Here is a 21,417-nt window from a genome sequence, read left to right as displayed (position 1 = left end):
ACCAAAGCCTAGGCCCCCTAGGGTCAAAGAAGTAAAAAATGTGCACCCAACCCTCTTCCTATCAGTCCATTCCTAATCAAAAGTTAATCCAAGAGGCCCTCTTTGGGTCTAAAAAATTCCTAATGCACCTTCTCTGGCGCATGTTGAGATCCTTATGAGTGAAGATCCCCTTTAAGCTCTGATGATCTGTCATCAAAGTGAATCTTTGACCCAGTAGGTAATGTCTCCACAACTTTAGGGCATATACTACTGAAAGTAGTTCTAGGTCATGGACAGCATAATTCCTCTCATGCGTTCTGAGTTTTCGGGATTCATAGGCCACTGCATGACCTTCCTGCATGAGTGCACCTCTGAGGGCAAAACCACTGGCATGAGTTTACTACCTCAAAGTGTAGAGAGAAATTTGGCAGCTTCAAAACGGGATTGGTTACCAAGGCGGTCTTCAACTTATCAAAAGCACTCTTGCACCTAGCAGACCATTGAAACGGGATATTCTTCTTGAGAAGATTAGTCAGGGGGAAAGCTATGAGAGCATACTTTGGTATAGAAATTCTATACCAACCAGTCAATCCCAAGAATCCTCTGACTTCTTTCACTATCTTTGGTTCAGGCCAGTCTATGACTGCTTGGACTTTCGCGGAGTCTGGAGAAAGTCCATCTTTGGATACCAGAAAGCCCAAGTATTCAACATGGTTTGGCAGAGAAAGTGCATTTGCTCTTTTTTGCAAAGAGTTGGTACTTCCTTAGAATCTCAAGAACTTTTCTAACATGAGCTTCATGGTCAGCTGCATTCTTTGAGTAAATCAGAATATCATCAAAGAAAACAAGAATGAAATCATCCAAGTATTCTCTGAGAATGTCCTGCATTAAGCGATTGTCAATCCAAACGGCATGACAGTGAATTCATAATGCCCATACTGAGTATTGATGGCTGTCTTCAGGATATCTTGCTCATTAATCTTGATCTGATAATAGCCTGATTTGAGATTTATCTTTGTGAAGATCTAGGCTCCACTTAGCCTGTCCAGAAGCTCATCAATTCTAGGGATAGGATACTTATTCTTAACTGTCAGTTGATTGAGATCTCTGTAGTCCACATAGAGTCTTAGCGTTCCATCTTTCTTTTTCTGAAAGAGAACTGGCGCACCCCAAGGTGAAACACTGGGTCTTACAAACTCTTGTTCTAACAGCTGTCTAAGTTGTTCCTTAAGTTCGATGGCTTCAAGAATTGGCATTTTGTACGTGTGCAAGGCTACTGGGGTGGCTGAGCTCCGGGGGTCAATTATATGACATGATCTACTTCCCGAATTGGGGACATCTCTGTTAATTCTGCTGGGAATAAATCATCATATTCACTTAACCATTCAGGTTCTTTAGCTTTTAACTTTGAGTCTACCAGATTCATTTTGACAAGATAAATGCGCTGCTTCTTTCTAAGTCCTCTTAGTAACTTAGAAGATAAATGCACTGCTTCTTTCTAAGTCCTTTTAGTAACTTAGAAGATAAATGCGCTGCTTCTTTCTAAGTCCTTTTAGCAACTTAGAAAGATAAATGGGGTGCTTCTTTCTAAGTCCTTTTAGTAACTTAGAAGCTTTTACTAACTGCAGACTAGGGGATCCTGAAATTTCGGTTCCTTGAACTTTGTTTCTGTGAAGGTCACGGAAGGAGATGGTTCCATTATGACAATGAATGTCAGCTTGATTTTTGTGGAGCCAATCCATTCCAAGGATCCCGTCCAAAACTCCCAAAGGTATAACTCTGAACTAACAGCCAGTTAAATTCCCATCTAGATTGAACTAAATACGATCTGTCTCTCAAGGTGAGTGAAAAGAATCTTCCCACTTGCCAATTCAACTTGCATAGGTTTCCCTGATTTCTGATCTAAGACTAGCTTACGCAAGCATCCAGGGGAAATGAAAGAATGAGTACTGCTTGAATCAATCAAAAGCCTAAAAGGCTTACCCTGATACTCAGCTGGAGTATGAATGACAGAAAATTGATGGTTTGGCCCTTGGTTTTCAATTGCAGCATAAATTTGTCCTCTTTCCTCTTTCCACTACTTCTGCAATTGTGACTGCTCTGGCTGCTGGGCAGTTTGAGGCGGGACTCTTTCGCTTTGGTTGCCCCAGTTCTGGGAAGGAGTTCTGAGGCTACTGTGGACACAGGTAGATGGCTAAGTTGGAGTTCTTCTGGGATTTCCCTGATTTGGGCGAAATGGACCTTGATTTAACTGATAGGAAGGGGTTGGTCTCTGCACTCTCGATCCTTGACTTCCCTGTCCCCTTGACATGGCAGGAGACCAAACTCCTCACATCCAAAATATCGGTTCTCACTTCTGAGCTCATCCCTCTGAATCCTTGAAATAGGTGGGGCTCCTGAGAAAGTGTTCTGGGGGGGGAAGGGTCTTCCTTCACTCCTGAGAAAGTGTTCTGGGGGGGAAGGGTCTTCCTTCACTCCTGAGAAAGTGTTCTGGGGGAAGGGTCTTCCTTCACTCCTGAATCTTCCCACATCTTGATTCTGATTTGGGCCTTGTTGCCTCTAAGGAGGAGGAAAGTTTGAAGTACTTCCCGCGGTTTGGAATCTTTTAAAGTTAGAGGGTGAAGGCTTTGGCAGGACCTTAACAACAAAGACTTTGGCAAAGTCCTTTGCCATTCTTACTGCTTCGGCCATTGAGACAGGTTTGGCATTCTTTACTAAGGTGTCCAATGGCTCGTTCATTCCTCGAATGAACCTGGCCATCAGCTGCTTTTCATCCAACTGAGGGGAATATTTGAGGAGAAGGGCAAAAGCTTGATGGTACTCTTCAATTGTCCGGCTATCCTGCTTTAATTCCAAGAATTCATTCATTTTAGTTTCAAGGAAGCCCGGAGGACAAAACCTCTTTCTGAGGTAAGCTTTAAGATCGGTCTAGGTCTGGGTATTTCGGTCGAGACGGTTAGTCTCATAGTGATTCCTCCAAGCGACCCTGGCCATTTCCACAATCTTTAACCTGGCGAGAGCCATCTTGCTTCTCTCATTGTAGCCAGTTAGATCAAAGTATTCCTCCATTGCTTCAATCCACTTTTCCACTACTTCACCTAACTGTTCCCTTTCACCCTTGAAGGGACCAGGTTGGGATCTGTGTAGGGCTTTTCGAACATCCGGATCTAACTCTTTGTCATTGGTTCTCTTTGTCATTGGTTAGAGGATCTGGTTGCCTTGCACGGGCCGTGCGCCTCATGACTATGACAAAATGAGATTTTCATCAACTTAACTTTGACAACAGATTTATGATTATTTAATTTTTACGATTTATTCTTTAAACAGATAATTATTTCATCATACTTCATGAAACAAGATTAACCATATTCACAATCATGAAAATAATTTAAATTTTTTTTTGCAAAACATCATTTATTATCAAAAGTTTTTGATATATACATAGAGCATCATGGCTCCCAAAATCACTGCCTCAATCGTATTTGCATAACAAAGCAAAACTGCGAAGGAGACATGCCATGGTACACACGATTCATTACAGAAAGAGGTGCTGTAATTCTATCTCTAGGGATAAAGCAGCTAATAAGCCTAAAAACTCGGCATGAAGTTTTGAAGTTCCTGGGTGAATGATCAAAGAGTTGCACATGCTGAACAAGCTGTAGCCTTATTAGAATCATGGCTAAGGAAATATTCTACCTGAGCCTCTGATGCTGACTGGTACTGACATTAATACATCGTCCTCCCACAGAACCATATATATCGACGTCGCTCAAGAGGATCAGGAAAGTAAAGACTCTCAAAATGACGTGCGAGTTGATGAGGTGGTCGAATGCAAAGGCTATCATATCCTGACTCTAGGAGAGTTCAAGAATGCCAGATAGATTCGGGGTATCCATCTATAAATTTCCAATTCAATTTATGAGTTTTTAATTTTTGAAGTTCCTTCAACATAATATTAACAAGCGAAAATATTTTTTTTTCCAGATTTACACTAAAATTCTTAAGCAATTTCTGTTGTGTTGTTACGTAGATTATAACAGCGCTCTGATACCAAGTGTGAGATCCCACTGCCCCCTCAGCGCACCGGATTCCTGATTGATGGCAGCGGAAGCAGCTCCCTCTTGCGTGGGGTAGGGTTTCCCACTTGAGGCCTCGCCCTCGAATGTCCGGGCACGAGATTAAGCTGGTGGTCATTCCGAAAACCGAAACCAGGAGAATTTTCCATGCCCGAAATACGGGGATGATTCCACCATTTTGAATTTCTTAACGAATTTTTCTAATGAAGTCAAGACTAAACTAACCTTCATCTGAATAAAACAGACTTAACTTGAAGGAATCAACGCTTTTTTCCTAATTGAATCAGGCACAGCCATTGATCTATTCATTTGAGAAGTCTTCAGGTTATTATTTAATTATTCGAGTTCTAAGGGTATTCCTATTGATCAATTTTATTAAAACTCTACTAATTCCAGCCTACATGGGTTAGCCACCGCCCAACCACTGGAATAGTAGAACCAGACAAGTACTCACCCACCCATAATTGAAAGCCTTTCTTAACTTTTGCTTTAGAATACAGATACTCACACACTCCTCTTTAAACTTTAATCTATAAAACAATCCATTGACAAACAATTACTATGGGTACAGATGTCATAACTCAAAATTTTTATTCAATCCTTGTTTCTCACAAAACAGTATCACTCTAGACTCTCTGTTGGAGACCAGCAGGTCAACAATGAGATCCAATAATAGATTACAATAAGTTTCTCGTCATCATACATATATGTCTTTCATGACATACGCATGGGTGTCCTCCGGCACTGCAAGCCCGTGCATCGCCTGGTCAGAATCCTCCAGGATCCTCCTTAGGTGTCCTGGCACTTCACTCAGGGACCGTGTTGTCAGCCCTCGTCCATCGTACCGGAAGCGCACCATTTTAACCATACCAAGGCTGGTCAAGACCTGGGCAGGCTTTGCCTCGTGAGTCATCCTTTGAACAGTCCCCCCCGCCAGTTGTTGCAACCGAACTTCCCTTAGAACACACATATACCAAATGCTCCCTCCAGCATTCTGACGTATGACGTAAGACAGTCCTTTAAGAAAACTGGGTTTCTATGCAAGTTTTCAATCTTGATTTTCTTTTGAATACAATGAGTATATCTTAATTCCGTATCCCAAGACTTCTAGATCACAGGTATGGATTCCCAAACAGAATTCCTCGAATTCAGTAATCTTGATCCTTAGATCAAAATCAAAGGTCTCAACTTAGTTTCAGATTCGATGGGTGATTTGAGTGTAGATTACTGAACTGGTCACATTGTCATTTCTTGAAACTGACGAAGGAGTTACGTCTTAGTCATAGTCTGATTCAGGGTTTGAGTCTGGAAAGGTTCTCCCTGAACTATCTTTCTCGAAGGTAATATTTCAATTACTACTTTACTGAATATGAGGAATAAATTAGTCATTTATCTAAAATTCTGACTTCGATAGTTTTTCTGAATTTTCTCATTACCATCCTAGAGAATATAAAATGGTATAATTTTCCTTCACTGATGAGTATTTACTTATTCATTTTTCCAATATTCATGGGATTTAAACATAGGATTAAAGTGAACTCTTATTTTGATAAAAAAATTCTTTTATGCATAAAAATCAATATTGGTGAAAGCAACACTTTTGTAATAAAAAAATTCTTTTATGCATCATTTTTATGCATAAAAATCAATATTAGTGAAAGTAACACTTTTACAATAAAAAAATTTCTTTTATGCATCATTTTATGCATAAAAATTCATTTTAATGAAAGTAACACTTTTATAATAAAAATATTCTTTTATGCATCTATCTATCCATAAAAATCCATTTTGATGAAAGTAACACTTTTATAATAAAAAAATATTCTTTTATGCATCTATTTATGCATAACATCCATTTTGATAAAAGTAACACTTTTACAATTAAAAAAATATTCTTTTATGCATCTATTTATCCATAATATCCATTTTGATGAAAGTAACACTTTTATAATAAAAAAATACTCTTTTATGTATCTATTTATTCATAAAATCCATTTTGATGAAATCAACACTTTTGTAATGAAAAAAAAATCAATATGCATCTTTCTATGCATAGAATTTAATTCTATTGAAAATCACTCTTTTATAATAAAAAATAATCAATATGCATCTTTCGATGCATAGAATTTAATTCTATTAAAAATCACTCTTTTATAATAAAAAAATAATCAATATGCATCTTTCTATGCATAGAATTTAATTCTATTAATGATTCACCGCAACAAGATGACTTTATCATCCTTTGGCAACGCCTCTTACGTTATGGTGGTGAATTACAAATAAAGATAGTTCTCAAGTACCCATACTGAGAGAGGAGGTGTCAAACGAATTAAAATACTCTTCTTCGCAGTCAATTCACCATAAGGCAAGTACCCATACTGAGAGAGGAGGTGTCAAACGAATTAAAATACTCTTCTTCGCAGTCAATTCACCATAAGGTGAGGAGTCATAGGTTTTCAATTCACCATAAGGCGAGGAGTCATAGGTTTTCAATTCACCTTAACGCGATGAAAAGACAAAGCAAGGAGTTCTCCACGAATGAAACCAAAAGAATGAAATAACAAAAGAAGAAGGAAGCACAAAAGAGATAAAAATACCAGGAAAACGAATTGTATACAAACGTCGCAGGAGATGGAGGAGGTTGGAGGTTGGAGGTTTGTCTTTGACGTTGGATACAGGAGGATGATTGATGAAGGAGGGTTGGAGGAGATAGTCAGTCATTGATGGAGATGAAGGCCGTTGGTGGGGAGATAAATGAGAATACGAACTCCAAGAGAGGCAATAAATGAGATGAGTATCCTAGAAAATCCGTTTTTAATGCTATGCGACACGTCAGCGCCGCGTTTTCACCCGCCATTCCATGAATGCCACGTGGTAGCCCATCGTGTATCTAGCACGTGTACAAGCTATAAAGTTTAATCAAAGCCCTTTTTAATGCTATGCGACACGTCAGCGCCGCCTAATCGCCCTGGCAGCCCGCCAGCACGTGTGTTTGCTCTAAAGACTAATCAAAGCGGTTAATCACGCCACCTTTTCGTCCTCTTATCGATTTTGCCTTGTCCGTCCTCCTGCTTGCCTCCAAGTGACTTCCGACTACCGCCACAGTACTGAACCGATATTCCATCTCCTGCACGACAGTCTCCATCCATTCTCACGCAAGAAATGTAAGTTTCTGTATATTACTTGATTGTTTTGTAAGTTTCTTGTATATTGCTTGTTTGTTTTGTTTTTTCTTCGACTGTTTGCCCCGTGCCATTGGTTTTTTTTCTCTTACGTTTGCCTTTTGCCATGGTGATTCGATTCACCTTAAAGCACACGACGGGCCATTAGAATCTCAATACGCTCCATGTCTTATGGTGAATCGAATCACCATGGCAGAAGGCAAACGTAAGAGATTCGCGATAATCCTCCTCCTGTTGTAGTAAATCGATTCACTATAACGCGAGGAGGATTGTTTTGCTTTGACTGGCCTTTAGTCTCGCGTCATGGTGAATCGATTCACCATAACGCAAGACCAAAGGGCAAAGGATTCACGATAATCCACCTCTTATTGGTGTCAATTAATTCACCTCCTACACGACAGTCTCCATACATTCCCACTCATAGAATGTGATGAAAGTGTATTACTTGATTGTTTTGTGAGTTTCTTGTATAATCCTTGATTGTTTGTTTTTCCTTTGACTGTTTGCCCTCTGCCATTGTTTTCTCTTCGACTGTTTGCCCTCTGTCATGGTGATTCGATTCACCGTAAAGCAGACAACGAGTCATTAGAATCTCAATACTGATCTATGTGTTATGTGAATCGAATCACCAAAATGCAAGACGGAATGGTAAGAGATTAGGGAGAAATCCTCCTCCCGTTGTAGTAAATCGATTCACTATAACGCGAGGAGGATTGTTTTGCTTTGACTGGCTCTTAGTCTCGCGTTATGGTGAATCAAATCACTATAACGCAAGATCAAAGCTCAAAGGATGCACGATAATCTCCCTCTTATTGGTGTCAATGAATTCACCATAATGCGAGGAGGATTATTGTGTTTCTGTGGGCCTTCATCTCGCGTTATGGTGAATGGATTCACCATAACGCAAGGAAGTACATATTGCTTTCTTGGCCACCCTCTCTCGCTTTATGGTGAATTGTTAATCGTGTACTACTTAATAGCTAAGTTTTTTGCTTTTTCTTGCGTTTTCAGATGGCTCGTGTAAGGCATACAGCTAGACCCATTGACAATGCAGCTCCCTCATCTACTGGGAAGAAGATGGGCGTTCTGAAAGCCTCAAGATCCAGGAAATCAAGCAGCCCTTCCCGATTGTCCAAAACGCAGCCTAGACTAAGGCGTTTCGCAGAGCATTCGTCAGCTCTGCGAGAAATCACAAAGTTTATGAAGCACCCGACAGCTGCTATTCCCAGATTGCCTTTCCAGAGGCTTGCCAGGAGAATTTGTGAGAAGAATGGAATTTTGTTTAGGTGGAAGGCATCGGCCCTGTTTTGCTTGCAGGAGGCCACAGAAGATTGGATGATTGATTTTTTTTTGGATAGTTACGTTCTTACTGCCCATGCACACAGGGTGACAGTAATGAACAAAGATTTTTTTAGCCTAGTAGCCCTTCGTTTCAGATACGATAAGTTACTTAGACCGGTTACGTTTACTGATGAACGAATGTTACAAATTTTGGATGTCCGTCCTATACAAAAAGTGAGAATTGAAGAGGTGACCGAGGGAGGTCCAGATCATGAACATCAAACTCGGGCAAATTTAATGACAAGCGCTCAAAGGGAACATCAAGCTGCAATGCTTGCATTGCAAACAAAAAGGAAAAATGTTCGCGCACTCCACACCATGAATCGGGAGGCGCTGCAATTTTTGTTGCCGGAGTTCTATGTACCCTTTACTATTAGAGGGCATAAATGTTATTTCCCGATTCATGCTGAAGAAATCAACATTTTGTTTGATCCTAAAACTGAAGTCAATGACAAAGTGCTCAGATGTGTTTTAAGGTATACTCTTTTCTCTGTCCTCTCACAATTTTTCATTCTTGGCTCTTAAAGTTTATGCCTCACTCTTGATATGTTTCCTTGTGAAGTTTTGTTATTTCGCAATTGCCCGAGGATGTACAGCAACGAGTGTTCTAGATTGATTCACTGGTCTCAACACTGTTGCTAGTAGAGTCAGTTCCATACCTCGATGTGCTGAACTGGTTTCAAGAGGTCCAGCTGGACGATGCCCGAGTATTTTTTTGGCATATCATGAAAAGTGAGTTTGTCTCTCTATCTCTCTCGCATGATGTTTATAGGAATCACCGTACACGAGTTATATAGTGCTTCCTTTGGATTGAAACTAATAGAAATCTATTTGGATGTGATGCAGTTCCCATTGGAGTCTTCTACTAGTCGACGTGCAAGAAAATGTCATTTACCTTGCAAATTCGACATCTGGTGTCCATGGAAATGTTTTGCTGTAAGTAAAAATCATTAAGATACATATTATTGTTTGAGTTAGAAGTCCGGATTGATCAGGATAATGATTGGTCTTTGTTTACAGTGGTGTCAGGAAACTAATGGCAGCTTACGAGAGCCTCAGCATGGACATCGACACCCTGGATCGATCGACCATCCGAAGGGTTAGTGTCCCCAAACAAGAAGATGGCTACAGCTGTGGGTGGAGGGTTGCACTTAATGCAATGTTGCTGCTACGAAGCATTTTTCAGCTCCCTTCAGAGGATGTAAGCATTTTTCAGCTCCCATACGCATGCGTACTCTTGTTTATCTTCTTGTATATTGTCATGTTGATCTTATTTATGCCTTGATGAATTGTGATGGCAGTTTCCATCAATGTCTCGCTACGTGGACCTAGACGTCCAAACGTTTAGGGAGGAAACGATTGCGAAATTGATCGAGGTCGTTGAAGTTATGCCTCCAGACGGGCCAGTGGACTTCATCTCGCCCAATCCACGAGGGGGGATAGGCCCCCCTGAGCCTCTTACATGGGCTCCATACTTGGGAGAAGAGCCATGGCTCCATCCTGAAGCCGATACCTATGGGTTCCAGTAATAAATAGTTTTTTCCTTCTTCCAACAAATGTACGTTTATAAATATGCAGCTATACATGTACATTTATATTTTTTTTGCACATATCTAGTGTTATTGGAGAGAGAACATCAATTGTAAATGCACTTTTAATTTGAAAATCAGAGGATCAAATTTTCTACTGTGTTCCTTCACTGCTTGTTTTCTTACTTTAAGCCTTTTTTGTGTACATACAAATTCAATTGGGGAAATTTTGCCTTCATTACATTGTTTTAAACAATAAAGCATTACAAAAGCAATGTTCTGAATAGATAAGTTTATTGCATATGGAAAATACATTGTCACCGTATACATGGTCACATCATATATCTTCTAGTGCCTCCAATTCATGTGGGGCTGCAACATCTTTACAAATGATCTGATGCTCTCTTCTTTTACTTAGCTTCCGACCATCGAGCTTGAAGCAAAATTGATCTAGAGGATTCTGAATAGCTACTTCTAATTCCTTCCTAACATATTCGAGAGTCCAATTCTCTTCCACTTCCAATGTCAAAGATGGGTGACCCTGTCGAATCATAACTATATCTATCAAGCAAGAGTGGCTGCCATCTCTTGTATCTTGGTCCATGCTTTCCCAGTTGTTGTTGATCCATCGCCACCTTCTATAAGTAAATGACATGCACAGATGTTGCCTGGCAATATAGCATCTGATTCCAAAATATCATTAGGATAATTTTTCGAGTATAATCAAATAAGCGTTGTAACTGTTTCACAAAAATACATTATAATGTCATAACACTCACCGAAATGCAATGTCGGAGGTGTTCAATCGACATTTGATCAAATCATCTCCCTTTGATGATTTCACTCTCCAACCTTTGTCAAACAAATGATCAAGCCAGGCTTCATCTATATCTTTGCACACAAAAGTTGTTCTAGTTTTTCTCAATTGTTTACAATCAGAAAATAAATAAACAAAGCATGCAATTGGAACAAACAAACTTAAGTGGACATTTCTTGCACCAATGCTAGGCTTCATAGCACATTTAATATCATTAAACATTTTGGTCGTGTATGACTCTATCACTTCTGTGTCAAGCAATGGCCACTCAGGACTATCAAGTGCGGGCAACCGAATACGTTCCAACTTTCCATGTCGACTCGATTGAGTGGGCAAGGTATAAAATGAGTCAGAAATATGTTCTGCTTCTTGCGAGATCACTTGGTGCACGACCTTGATATTGAAGTTCCCCCGCCTCACCATGTACCACATTCAAGAATCCCGTCAAGCATTATGCAGGCTCCCACTCCTGAAGATTGGATGGGTACAAATCTGTGTAAGGCAGAAAAATGTATATCAATCACCTTATTTGCAACATTGAAATACAAAACACAAGCACTTACAATGTGGTCTGTGTCTTGGAAGTCCTTCCAATGGTCCCACGTTGATCTCTTTTTGCATGAATACATGCTGGATCAACACTTCTTTGACAGTTTTCCCTCCTGGTGCCATCTTAAAGTCAAGGATCCTTCCTTTCCAATGTTTGGCCAAGTCTTCAGATGCCTTTCCCTTCACTCGGTAGTGGCCTTGTTTTCCTGGCTACATAGTGACCCAAGAGTACTTTCTGTATACTTGGGGAATCCATTCTTCGTTCTCGTCTTTTATGTTATACAACACAACAGATGAGATGCTGCTCCTTGCTCGTTTCAGTCCACTTTCGGGTGCCATGATAGATTAACAGACGTATGAGAAAGAAGAAGTAGCAGAAAGTGGATGACTGAGCTAACCGCTTTTGTGGATCAAGGAGGGAAGAAGAAATGAGGGACGGTGTGTTCTTTTGGGCGCCAAAGATGTTTCGAGATTCAAAAGTGGAACTAAGTTGAGGGAATAACCAGGAGAATGTGTATCTATCTATTCCAAGCATTCAAGCTTCATTAGTTCTAGGGGTGGTGGAAAGAATTTTTTAGTGCTCCACGTCTAACACGGGAATGTGGAAAACATTCTTTTATTGTGTTAGGTTCTGACAAAAAAACGGTTTTAAATATTTTAAGACAAGGTGATGGTTTTTTTTAATATTTCATGAAGATAAGAGTTTCTCCACGTTTTGGGTGGGTTTGTACAGAGGTCCCACCACCGGTGAATCTCGTTCGTAGATTACATGTCACTCAATCTATGTGTCTATTATTATATTATTGTTGAAATAGCCCTCTTTTGAGTCCAGAATTTTCCTAATGAAACCCACTTGAAAAGATCAGCTATGAGGTCTTGAAGGAAAAGTAGGTAAGTGATGTATTGTGAGATTCTCACCCAATAGAGCTAGATGGAGCCCCATTACACAAATGTAGAGTCTCAACAATGTAAGATTACATAGCTAGAACCAAGTATCCCCATATCTAAGATCTAGTCCTCATTCGTGAATGAGCGGTGGTGGATGATTCATTATTCAGTTGATTGATTTATGATTGGTCTTAAGATTAAGAGACTTCACGACCATCTCTATAAGATTAAGAGATTAAGAGACTTCATGACCATCTCTATAGGTCTAAAAACTACATTTTAAGTGTTGCCTATACAAGGAAATAAACCTCAGAGAGAATTTGAAGATAGGGATGTAGAAGGCACCCAAACCAAGAGATAGGGGAGGCATCATCCAAAGCATCTCAACAACTTAAATTTTTATTGTTCTTAAGAGCAAGAGGCTTCACGACCATTTCTATAGGTCTACACACATGAGTCAATACATCTTGAGATAATTAACAAGAAGATAGAGATGTAGAAGTCATTCACCTAAACCAAGAGATAGGGGATGCATCATCCAAAGCCTGAATGGTTAAGGATGCCCAAATAGCATACCAGTAAGACTCCTTGTTAAGGACATGAGCATGGAGGATGAGTTGGCATAGCATTTTCTCAACTGATTAGGCTAGGAGTGGCAAGGAAAGCCCCAAGGGAAACCTCAAGGCCAACCCTCAAGTTTCCATGGAGAGATATGGTTTGGTGTGTAATTTGTTGCCTAAACCATGCAAGCATGGAGTATCCATGCTTGATGCTCCTCATGCCAAGGTATCCATTAGCCTTGCCAGCCCCATCAGACGCTCCTCAACTAGCATAAGCTGCTTTGATGCTTGCATACTAAAACCATTATCGAGGGGTATATCCACCTTTGGTATTACCACCCACACTGGTTACTCTAAGAACCACACCAATACAATAGTACTCAGTGAGGACTATATCTATAGAGAGAGAGACTATATCTATAGAGAGAGAGAAACCTAGGAACAAGAGAGCTATGAGTCTTATGAACAATAAGAACATACAAGTAGTAGTATAATCCTGATGGGTATATACTGAACATGTTCCAACTCTAGATTATGCCTCCATATTGAGAAGATCAATAGACTTCAATACTATAGCATGTAGACCATTGACGCAATGGTTTTGATGCAAAGAACCACACTTCACAAGGATGCTACACCAAATCCCTTGAGTGCACCAAATATTTTACTCGGGATATAGCTCAAAACCTCCTGGTAATCGGGAGTTCAAGTTGAGAAGTTATCTTCTACAATGCAATTCTCAACTTTAGAGAGACTTATCTGACTCAATGGATGGGAAACTAAGAGGCCATAAATTCAAACCTAGAGGATAAGGATGAGGTGTGCCACATTGAGAACTCTCCTTCCATGCCCAAAACCAAAGGAATGTGAGGGAAAAAATTTCCCTAGGACACTACTAAAAAAAAAGGATAGCCAAGTTCCCATGAACAAGCTATGACACTACTTCAGAAAAGCAATAAAATAAAGCCATGTTGCTGTCATTTATAAAGGAACAACAATCTTCATGATCTTGAATGATGGTGTTGGTGTTAGTATAATCACCAAGGATTGATGTGTTGAAAGGGGAAGCTCACGACTTATAGGTACAAGCCTTATGGTCAAGGTTGTTGTTGTGATGGGAACAGAGCTAAACCATTGGGCATCCTTCAAGATGCAAATATTAAGACCTTTGGGATAAGCTTCCACCACACATTCCTCTCGGGAAGGACTTACATGAGACATGCAAGGTTGGTTCTAAGGTAACCAATCCTTTAAAATAGATTATTTAAAAATAGGGAAGACTTATCCCATGGGTTGAGGCGTTCTTGCCTAGCAAAACTGTTTTGACCTCTTTAATTGTTATTTGTAGAGCATGCTACATAGAATCTCACACTAGTTTGATTAATATATGATAGAGACAATAATAAGATGTTAGATGGTGAAGATGAGGACCCAAAGAATATGAGCCCCTCTCAAAGCTTGACGACAACGAGGTTTGCATTCACATCCTAGCAACCATGTACTCTCTTTCACATAAGCTTGGGACAAGGTTTACATAATTGGATGATGCCAAAATCACATGCTTAATTGTGCTAAATCACATCCTTGTTTGTGTTAAAACACATTTAAAATAGAACCAATAGTGGAGTGAGCTCACCTTAAGCTAGAGCTTCCCTAGAAAGGCATCCTAGCTACGTGGCTAACTTGGGGATAGAAATAATGTTTTGTCATGGGAGATGTGGACCTCTTTAAGCTCCTCACCCCTCCCACCATCTATAACTACCAGTACCGTGCAAAAAATAATTCTCAATCCATAACTATTTAAAAGAAAAAAATTTCATTAGAACTAAACGTGCGTTTGTAAGTTTTCAATCCATAACCATTTAAAAGCAAAATTTTCATTAGATCTAAATGTGTGTCTTGTAAGTTTAATGAACCCTCACATGTACAATGAAAGAGTGGCCAATAATTGCATAGTCAACTAGCAAAAAATAAATGTAACATCCATCGTACCCTTGATGGATGAGGATACGTGGAATCCTTTAACATCCCAAGTCTCATCGTCTAATTACAAGTCTATTATAGTCTATCACCTCATGCAACCCATAGCACTCAACACTACTCTTGCCTCGTTGCACCAATTACCCTCTCAAAACATTGCCATTGAGATGAATAACACCCCCTAAAGTCAAAGAATAAAAAATTGAATGGGGAAAGCCTTTACCTTTTTTAGAGTTTGTGTATATCTCATATGCAAGCATTATTTTACAACTTTTTGCAAATTTATTTTGAATCATGGTTACAACCTTTATCACTAGATATAAAAAGATCCATCTTGAGAAATCCAAGTGATGTAAATCGAACATGCAACTTATGTTTGATAGTTCTTAGGACCATATCTGTAGTGTGACAAAATTAAAATATGAAATCTACATTATAAGAGGATAGTTTTCTATCTTAAAAAGTGCATGCCACAAAGAAAGGTAAACACTAGTCTATAAGTGTACACCATAAATAGTTTGTTATTTTAAAAGTGTTTCTAGTCACTCCCCCACCCCCAAAGTCAAAGATGCTCTACACCAAAATTTTAGAGAGACATGTATGCGTGCATGCCACACAGAGAATAAATTAAGATAAACACTAGTCTATAAGTGCACATTACAGAGAATAAACTAAGGTAGAAGTGAGTTATAGACTTGTGTGTAAAGACTAGTGTAATAAGTGAGTTATAGACTTGTGTGTAAAGACTAGTCTAATAAGTGCACACCATAAAGAATAAACTAAGGGATAAGTGAGTTATGGGCTTAGGAAATACATGAAGTGTCATTGACTAAGGGATAAGTGAGTTATGGGCTTAGGAAATACATGAAGTGTCATTGACTCATCTAATCATTTTGTATATAACTTAATTTCTCTATGTTCTAATGGACTTGTTACATGCTTGAGCTTACATTGAGAGCTTATCTTGTTCTTTCCCTATTGTGGTACGCTTATGTGTAGAAAGATGTAGAAATATTCCTATGCATGGAATAGCTTTTGTTTAGTCTATGTTTGTGTGGATATGTAAGAGTGAATCCATAAGAGTAGAGATAAGTAGTCTTTGTGGTGGCATTATTAGTCTTAGCTAAGCACATCCCTTCTAAGTGATAGCTATATGAGTACACTAAAAAAACATCATAGGCCTTGTCTAAGCCTCCCTACATTAGTATAGTTGCTCCCACAAATAATAATGGAAAATGTTAAGTGAGACACTTATGTTCCCATATTAGCTTTATTAATGAATCCTACAAGAGGATGAGAAAGTTATGGCCGTAAAAATCATGGCACTTGAGGACAAGCAATCCAAAATGAAAGGATTACCAAATAAAATAGATCACATGTCACCACTTGTTGCAAAAGGAGGGTGATGGAATTCTTGAGTTATGATAAGAAAAGGAAGGAACCAATCTTGTGTAGCATGGGGGATCAAGGAAGAAATAGGTGTGTGTGTGTTTTTGCCAACTAGATTCAAATTAGGCCCCAATACTATGAGGGGTATAAAAGGATGGGGATCAAGGGAGAAATAGGTGTGTATGTGTGATTTTGCCCACGGGGTTCAAGGTAGGCCCCCAATACTATGAGGGGTATAAAAGGATGGGTAAGGTTTGCTAGTTGACTATGTAATTATTGGACACAATCCATCCCCTTCTGAGTATAATGCACTCTTTCATTATAGGTCACATAAAACTTACAAGTTGTAGGTCTAGATCTAATGACGATTTTTTTGCCCACGGGGTTCAAGGTAGGCCCCCAATACTATGAGGGGTATAAAAGGATGGGTAAGGTAGGCCCGAAATACTATGAGGGGTATAAAAGGATGGGTAAGGTTTGCTAGTTGACTATGTAATTATTGGACACAATCCATCCCCTTCTGAGTATAATGCACTCTTTCATTATAGGTCACATAAAACTTACAAGTTGTAGGTCTAGATCTAATGATGATTTTTTTTCGCATGGTAATGGTAGTTGTAGATGTTGGGAGGGGTGAAATGCCTAAAGAGGTCCATGTCTCCCATGACGTAAACATTGTTACTAGCCAAAGTGGCCACATAGCTAGGATGTCTATCTAGGGAAACTCTAGCTTAAGGTGAGTAAGTTGCACTATTGGTTTTATTTCAAATGTGTCTAGGATGAACAAGGATGTGATTTTGTCATTATCCAATTATGAAAATCTTGTCCTCCCAAGGTTCTCTGAAAGAGTGTACATGGTAGCTAGGACTTGAATATAGTCCTCAGTGCAATCAGGCTTTGAGAGGGGCTCATATTATTCAAGTCCTCATCTTCACCATCTAACATCTTGTTATAGTCTCTACAAATATCAATCAAAGTGGTGTGAGATTCTGTGCCACATGCTCTAGAGATATTAATTAAAGAGGTCCAAATAGTTGTGCTGGACTCATTGGGTGGGAATACCTCGACCTCTGGGATAATGCTTCCCTATTTATAAATAATCTATTTTCAAGGATTTGTCAATGTCTTTGCGTATATAAATGTGATTAGTTTACCAATCGTGAACCAACCTTGCATGTCTCATATAAGTCCTCCCTAAGAGGATCATGGTGTAAAACCTCTTCTTTGGAAATTCATCAGCAATGAATGTGTGGTAGAAACTTAGACCAAAGGTCTTAATATTTGCATCTTGAAGGATGGCCATGGTTTTAGTTATGTTCCCATCAACACAAGCTTGATCATAAGACTTGTGCCTATAAGTGGGTGAGCTTCGCCTCCTAACAAATCCTTTGTGATTATACTGACACCAAAACCACCATCCAAGATCACGAAGATTGTTGTTTCTTTATAAATGATGGATAACATGACATTTATCCTATCACTTTTTTGAAGTAGTGTCCTAGCTTGTTCATGGGAACTTGGCTATCCTTTTCGAAGTAGTGTCCCGACTTGTTCAAGGGAACTTTTGTCTCTCCTTTGGTTTTTGGCTATCCTTTTTTGAAGTAGTGTCCTAGCTTGAACTTTTATCTCTTTTTTGGTTTTGTAGAGTACTCAATGTGGCACAACTCATCCTTTCCCTCCAGGTTTAGATACATCAAGTCAGATAAGTCTCTTTAAAGTTGAGAGTTTTTCGTAGTAGAAGATAACTTATCAACTTGAAATCTCGATGAGACAAGAAGGTTGTGAGCTATATCATGAGGGAAATATTTAGTGTACTTGTGAAGTGTGGCCTTTGCATCAAAAGCATTGCATTGATTGTCTACATGACAGATTATTGAAATCTCTTGCCGTTTGTTGCCCCATGGCTTTGAATATGGAGGCATAATGTAAGGTTGGAGCATGTTCAGGATATATAGCCATAAGGATTAAACTACTACTTGTATGGTCTTGTTGTTCATAAGACTCATAGCTCTCATGTTCCTAGATTTCTCTCTGTATAGATAGAGTTTCTAAGTACTATTGTACTGGTGTGATTCTTACGGTAACCAATTGGGGTGGTAATACCGAAGGTATCAAAGGTGGATATACCCCTTGGTAATGGTTTTAATATGTAAGCATTATAGCTTGTGTCGGTTCAGGAGTAACTCACGGGGGCTAGCAAGGCTAAAGGATACCTTGGCGCATGAGGAGCATCTATCGTGGTGTTAGAGTCTACCCTGTTGGGTTTCCTTTTGGTACCAACAATGACATGTGTCATGGTTCTCGTGGGGCACTTACAATGAGCATAAAACTGTTATTATATCTAGGCCTCAACAATGGATACTCCATGCATGTATGGTTTAGGCAACAAATAGCACACCAAACCATTTCTCTCCATGGAAATGCAAGTGTGGGTGTTCAACTTGAGAAACTAGCTAGGGTTAGCTTTGAGGTTGCCCTTGGGGCTTGCCCTCCCAATCCTGTCCTCTATGCTCATGTCCTTAAAGAAGGACTCTTTCTAATGCACTATTTATTGGGCACCCTTAGCCGTTTAGGCTTTGGATGATGTATCCCCTATCTCTTGGTTTAGGTCGTTAACTTGTACATCCCTGTTTTACATATAATCTCAAGGTCTATTGCACACTTGGGGCTTGCCCTCCCACTCCTGGCCTAATCGGTTAAGAAAAGTTGCTGCCAACTCATCCTCCTGCCAACTCATCCCTATCTCTTGGTTTAGGTGGTTGACTTGTACATCCCTATTTTACAGATTATCTGGAGGTTTATTGCCTCATGTGTCTAGACGTGTAGAGATGATCGTGAAGTCTCTTTCTCTAAAGACCAATCACATAAATTAAGCCGTTGAGGCTTTGGATGATGCCTCCTCTATCCCTTGGTTAGGGTGACTTCTACATCCCTATCTTGTAAATCCTCTATGAGGTCTATCTTCTCTAGTAACACTTATCAAAGATGTAGTGTCTAGACCTATAGAGACGATCGTGAAGCCTACCAATGTAGTATTAATCTAACATTAGCATTAAAGCCAATGTAGTATTAACCTAACATTAGCATTAAAGCCAATGTGAAAAAGGCAGTGTTCCTTAATTACAACACCAATGTGGAAAAGCCAAGTGTTCCTTAATTACAACACCAATGTGGAAAAGGCAGTGTTCCTTAATTACAACACCAATGTGGAAAAGCCAAGTCGGCCTAGTAGAAGAAACCCACGATTGGTGAAAATACATACGACTAGGGAAAAGTGCCTAAAAATGACCTAGTAATAGAATTTAGATGCATGCAAGAATTTAGTATTAAAACCACGGTGAAAAAAGGCAGTATCCCTTATAACACCAACCTCTTTGGAGCAACTCTATGCCTAACATTTAACCTAACGTTAGTTTTAATCTAACGTCAGCATTAAAGCCAAGGTGGAATATCCGTTTACAACACCGACCTCTTTGAAGCAACTCTATGCCTTGACAGGTATCCATTGGAGGGTATTCAATGGGGCCGAGGTTATGGGTGAAACTCTTATATGCAAGGCTCCCACTTTGGTAGATTTCTGCTCATGGATAGGCTTTTAGCCAAATGACTGCCGCCGCGTGCTACCAGGTCTTTACTTTGGCATTGTATATTCCTTGGCTAGCCAGGGTACTCTTGGATAACGACTCTTTCTTGGTGACATCCCCAAAGGTGTGTTGAGGTTGAAGCTAATCCACACTCCTCATCTAAAATCGATTAGTTCTCTCAGTTTGATTATCAGTCTCAAAAGGATCCTCCACACTACTCATACAGAGTTGCGTATTCAATGTCTAAAAAAAGATGTTACCAAAAGTTGCCTATAAACCTTTGTATTGGTTTCTATATGATGTTAAATAAAAGAGTCCTCAAACTAATCTGGGGCCGAAAGGTATCACTTTTTCTTGAGTGCAAGGATATTAGTGGGGTGGTTGATACAAGTTGAGAAGGTCACAAGGAAGCATTAATTAGGTTACAATGAAAGGTATTATCGCTCTCTCAATCTATAGTTAGGCCCACCTGCATTGGTAAGTTTATGCATACACACCATGCTCTCATTGTGAGAGAGCTTCTTTTTATCCTGTGCATAAGTAAGCTTGATTTATGCTCTATCTCCTTGTATCAGGTGTGGGCCTTGGAAAAAGCTATTTATGGTATGCTTATGTAAGCAACATCAATGCGATGGGGACCAGAGCGGGCATTTCCACGCAACCCGTTGGCTAGTCTCTAATGATCTGTCAACAAATTTATCTTCAATATAAATGCTGTTATGGTGATTGGATGCGAAAACCGATTGAGAATTTGTGCTATCTTGTGGAACCGACGAAAAGTATTTGAAAACCAATTAAAGAGTTGTGCTATCTTGTGGAACCGACGAAAAGTATTTGAAAACCAATTAAAGAGTTGTGTTACCGATCAAAAAAAGAAAAAAGAAAAAAGGGGGTGGTTCAAAAAGAGGCTTTTCTTCTTGTTCTCTCTTATCGTCGCAAAGCCAAAATATGTTCTTTTGCCCGCTCTCATCAAAGAGACGAGGCCTGCGCATCCTCCAACTGGCCCACGAGAGCAGTGTGCGAACTGATGCATCGCGTAGCCTACGCGCTTACGACATATGACATTGGATTCGGGAAGAGGAGCGCAAACAAGAAAAATTGTTGATTTAGAAGTATACATTCGCTCGAGTGTGAGCACCAAATCAGAGTGGCGCAGCGGAAGCGTGGTGGGCCCATAACCCACAGGTCCCAGGATCGAAACCTGGCTCTGATATCGCAGACACAGAGCGCTTTGGCGTCCCTCCGCTTCTTTTGCACCTGCCCATTTCTTTTTTCTCCTCTTTCTTCCCAATCTCTTCTTTTGTCATCATCAGCGGCTTCACTAGCCACACAATAAAAATGCAAGTGAGATTAACCAACATAACGGGATTCAACATTGAGGCTTATGCACAGCAATAACCAACATATTCCAAACATTGGCATGGATAACATTGAAGCAATTAGTCCCAACTGAGTTAGTGTAGTGGTCAAAGCTTGTGACTTGTAACCTCTAGGTTATGAGTTCAAGTCCCACTAGGCTCGCTCATGTTATAAAGGGACACCT

General features: G+C 39.7%; 1 non-coding gene across 1 annotated transcript; it reads left to right on the top strand.

Moving 5' to 3' along the window:
* Positions 1–21,015: 21,015 nt before the first annotated feature.
* On the top strand, positions 21,016–21,087 carry TRNAM-CAU (transfer RNA methionine (anticodon CAU)). The gene has a single exon. It is a non-coding gene; the product is annotated as a tRNA-Met (tRNA).
* Positions 21,088–21,417: the final 330 nt, after the last annotated feature.

Source organism: Cibotium barometz, chromosome 5, assembly GCF_041138505.1.
Source record: "Cibotium barometz isolate CiBa-2024 chromosome 5, ASM4113850v1, whole genome shotgun sequence".
Taxonomy (NCBI): domain Eukaryota; kingdom Viridiplantae; phylum Streptophyta; class Polypodiopsida; order Cyatheales; family Cibotiaceae; genus Cibotium; species Cibotium barometz.
This window is presented reverse-complemented; position numbering and strand designations above follow the sequence as displayed.